A 4,838-nucleotide genomic window follows, 5' to 3' on the forward strand; every position below is an offset into this window, starting at 1 on the left:
AGCAATGTGACTATAGAGTTATTCACGGGATCTTGTATTACGGAACGAGTAAGGATACTTGCCGGGAACGAGATTGAACTAGGTATGGAGATACCAACGATCGAATCTCGGGCCAGTAACATACCGATAGACAAAGGGAATTGTATACGGGATTGATTGAATCCTTGACGTCGTGGTTCGACCGATAAATATCTTCGCAGAATAGGTAGGAGCCAATATGGACATCCAAGTACCGTTATTGGTTATTGGCCAAAGAGTGTCTCGATCATGTCTACATAGTCCTCGAACCCGCAGGGTGCGCACACTTAAGGTTCATTGATGATTTGGTATTAGTGAGTTACGTGTTGGTAACGAATGTTGTTTGGAGTCCTAGATGAGATCCCTAACGTCACGAGGAGCCCCGGAATGGCACGGAGGTAAAGGTTTATATATGGGAAGTCATATTTTGGCTACCGAAAAAGTTTCTCGTTTTTCCGGTATTGTACCTTGAGGCTTCTAGAAGATTCCGAAAACTTCTGGAGGAGTCCGGAAGTCCACCAAGGGTTCAACCTCGTCCCAAGGGTTTGCATGGGCCGAGGGGAGACACCATGGCCTTATTGGTCCAAGCGCACAAGTCCCTCAAGGCCCATGCAGATGGAAAAGGTGGAAAGTCCACCTTCGTATGGAAGGGAAGGAGGGGGACTTTGATTCCACCTCCTCCCCCTTGGATGGACCCTAGGGCTTGGAGGGTATGTTACCCACGCCCCTCCACCTATATATAGAGGGTAGGGGGTGCCCCAAGAGCACACATGAAGCCCTTGGCGCCGCTCTCTCTCCCTAGATCATTTTCTCCTCCGTTTGCGGTTTCGATAGTGCTAGGCGTAGCCCTACCGGGATTGCACCACCGCCGCCGCCACCACACCTCGTGTTGCCAGAGAACTCATCTACTACTCCTCCCTCGCTCGCTGTATCGAGGAGGCAGAGATGTCATCAAGTTGTACATGTGCTGAACGCGGAGGTGCCGTCCATTCGGCGCTCGATCGAGAGTTCGTGGGACGAATCGTGATTGGATCGCGAAGACGTACCACTACATCAACCGCGTTCTTTAACGCTTCCGCTTAGCGATCTACATGGGTATGTAGATACAATCTCTCCTCTCGTAGATGTGCATCTCCAATATTGACCTTGGTGAGCATGGGAATATTTTTGTTTCCCATGCAACGTTCCCTCATGACCCACAAGTATAGGGGATCGCAACAGTTTTCGAGGGTAGAGTATTCAACCAAAAGTTATTGATTCGACTCAAGGGGAAGCGAAAGAATATTCTCAAGTATTAGCAGCTGAGTTACCAATTCAACCACACCTGAAAGATTAGCGTCTGCAAGCAAAGTATCAGTAGCAAAGTAGTATGATAGCAACGGTGCTAGAAAATGGTCTGTTGACGGCAGACTATTCCTGACTTGTTGTATCAATGGCGCCAGTAAAGTGTTACATCGAGTAACATCAAAGTAACAAGTAACAACAGTAGTGACAGCAGTAGCAAGGAACAACAGTAGTGACAGCAGTAGCAAGTAACAGCAGTAGTGACTGCAGTAGCAAGTAACAGCAGTAGCGACAAAGTAACGGAGCAAGGACCAGTAGTAAAAGACTCGTAGGCATTGGATTGGTGATGGATGAGTATGCCGGATGTGATTCATCATGTAACAGCTATAACACGGAGAGATATGTAACTAGCTCCCGTTCGTCAATCTAATGTAGGCATGTATTCCGTATGTAGTCATACGTGCTTAGGGAAAAGAACTTGCATGACATCTATTGTCCATCCCTCCCGTGACAGCGGGGTCCTAATGGAAACTATGGGATATTAAGGTTCTAATAAATAACCGGACCAATGCATTAACACGTGGTGAATGCATGAACTCCTCATACCATGGTCATCTCCGGGAGTGGTTCCGGCTATTGTCACTCCGGGGTTGCCGGGTCATAACACATAGTAGGTGACTATGACTTGCAAGATAGGATCTAAAACACACATATATTGTCGACAACATAATAGGTTCAGATCTGAAATCATGGCACTCGGGCCCTAGTGACAAGCATTAAGCATGGCAAAGTAGTAGCAACATCAATCTCAGAACATAGTGGATACTAGGGATCAATCCCCGTCAAAACTAACTTGATTACATGATAGACCTCATCCAACTCATCACCGTCTAGTAAGCCTACGATGAGATTACTCACGAACGGTGAAGAGCATCATGGAATTTGCGATGGAGGAAGGTTGATGATGACGATGGCGACGATTTCCCCTCTCCAGAGCCCAGAACGGACTCCAGATCTGCCCTCCAGATGAAAAACAGGAGGTGGCGGCGCCTCCGTATCGTAAAACAGGATGAATCCTTCTCCCTGATTTTTTCCGGGCGAAACGGAATATATAGAGCTGAGTTTGGAGGCGGTGGAGTCTCGTGGGCCCCACAAGCCCTCACGGCGCGGCCAGGGGGGGTGGTTGCAGCCCCTGGGCTTGTGGCCCACTGGCTAACCTCCTCCGGTGGATCTTTGCGCATGTATTTTTCATTAATTCCAGAAAAATTCTCCGTAAATTTTCAGGTCATTCCGAGAACTTTTATTTCTGCACAAAAACAACACCATGACAATTCTGCTGAAAACAACGTTAGTCCGGGTTAGTTCCATTCAAATCATGCAAATTTGAGTCCAAAACAAGGGCAAAAGAGTTCGGAAAAGTAGATACGACGGAGATGTATCGTTCCCCAACACGAGTTTCTATATCCCAGTTACACAAGGGGAGAAGTTGTATCTTTGCGTTGCTGCTACTAAGGGTAAAACGATGGGGTTTATTCATAGTAGTTGAGTTTACTTTGTCTACATCATGTCATCTTACTCCAAGCATTACATTGTTTGTAATATATTTGCTTTTATTTTATTTTGAATTTTACAATTATCTACACACCTCATTTGCTTGCAAATAACGAGACCAAGGGGATTGACAACCCTCTTGCCCATGTTGGGTGCAAGCTATTTGTTCTTTTGTCTGCAGCCGATGAAGAGGGTTGTGGATTGATATTCCTATTGTTTATATAAACCTTGGTTTCATAACTGAGGATAATACTTACCCACTTTATCTTGCGATAACCCGTTCCTCTTCATGAAAAACCCAACACAGATCACGAGTATGAGGAAGGATTTTTGGCGCCGTTGCCGGGGAATATTGATGTCTGCTAGAACTACGTCGGTATTTCCCCAAAGAGGAAGCGATGATGCAGTATAGTGACGGTAGGTATTTCCCTCAATGATGAGACCAAGGTTATCGAACCAGTAGGAGAACCTCCTCACACCACGTAAACAACACCCGCACACAAATAACAAATACTCACAACGTCACGTGTTAAAGGGGTTGTCAATCCCTTTCGGGTACGTCGCCTCAAGATAGGCAAATAACTTGAGGTAAAAGTGGTAGATAGGATAAATAGATCGTGGAACGAATAAATTGTAGCAAGTTATTTTTGTATTTATGGTTTAATAGATCTGAAAATAAAAGAAAAGGAAAATAGATCGCAAAGGCAAATATGATGAAAAGAGACCCGGGGGCCGTAGGTTTCACTAGTGGCTTCTCTCGAGAAAAATAGCAAACGGTGGGTAAACAATTACTGTTGGGCAATTGATATAACTTCAAATAATCATGACGATATCTAGGCAATGATCATTATATAGGCATCACGTCCAAGATTAGTAGACCGACTCCTACCTACATCTACTACTATTACTCCACACATCGACCGCTATCCAGCATGCATCTAGTGTATAAGTTCATGGAAAAACGGAGTAATGCAATAAGAAAGATGACATGATGTAGACAAGATCTATTTATGTAGAAATAGACCCCATCTTGTTATCCTTAATAGCAACGATACATACATGTCGTTTTTCTTTCTGTTACTGGGATCAAGCACCGTAAGATCGAACCCATCGCAAAGCACCTCTTCCCATTGCAAGATAAATAGATCAAGTTGGCCAAACAAAACCCAAATATCAGAGAAGAAATACGAGGCTATAATCAATCACGCATATAAGAGATCAAATAAGACTCAAATAACTTTCATGGATAAAAATATAGATCTAATCATAAACTCAAAGTTCATCGGATCCCAACAAACACACCGCAAAAAAACTTACATCATATGGATCTCCAAGAGACAATTGTATTGATAATAAAGAGAGAGAGAGAGAGGAAGCCATCTAGCTACTAACTACGGACCCGTAGGTCTACAAAGAACTACTCACACATCATCGGAGAGGCACCAATGGACATGATGAACCCCTCCGTGATGGTGTCCGGATTGGATCTGGTGTTTCTGGACTTTGCGGTGGCTGGAATTGATTTTCGCCCCCCCCTTAGGGTTTCTGGAATATTGGGGTATTTATAGAGCAAAGAGCTGGTGCGAGAGGCCAACGAGGAGGGAACAACCCACTGGGGCACTTGGGCTCCCAAACGCGCCCTGGTGGGTTGTGCTCCCATCGAATCTCCCCTGAGGTGCCTTCCTGGCCCACTGGATGTATTCTGGCCCAAAAAATCCACAAAAGGTTTCGCTGCATTTGGACTCCGTTTGGTATTGATTTCCTGCGATGTAAAAAACATGCAAAAAACAACAACTGGCACTGGGCACTATGTCAATAGGTTAGTACCAAAAAATGATATAAAATTACTATAAAATGATTGTGAAACATCCAAGAATGATAATATAACAACATGGAACAATCAATAATTATAGATACGTTGGAGACGTATCAGCATCCCCAAGCTTAATTCCTGCTCGTCCTCGAGTAGGTAAATGATAAAAATA

Source organism: Hordeum vulgare, chromosome 6H (assembly GCF_904849725.1).
Source record: "Hordeum vulgare subsp. vulgare chromosome 6H, MorexV3_pseudomolecules_assembly, whole genome shotgun sequence".
In the NCBI taxonomy this organism is placed as follows: Eukaryota; Viridiplantae; Streptophyta; class Magnoliopsida; order Poales; family Poaceae; genus Hordeum; species Hordeum vulgare.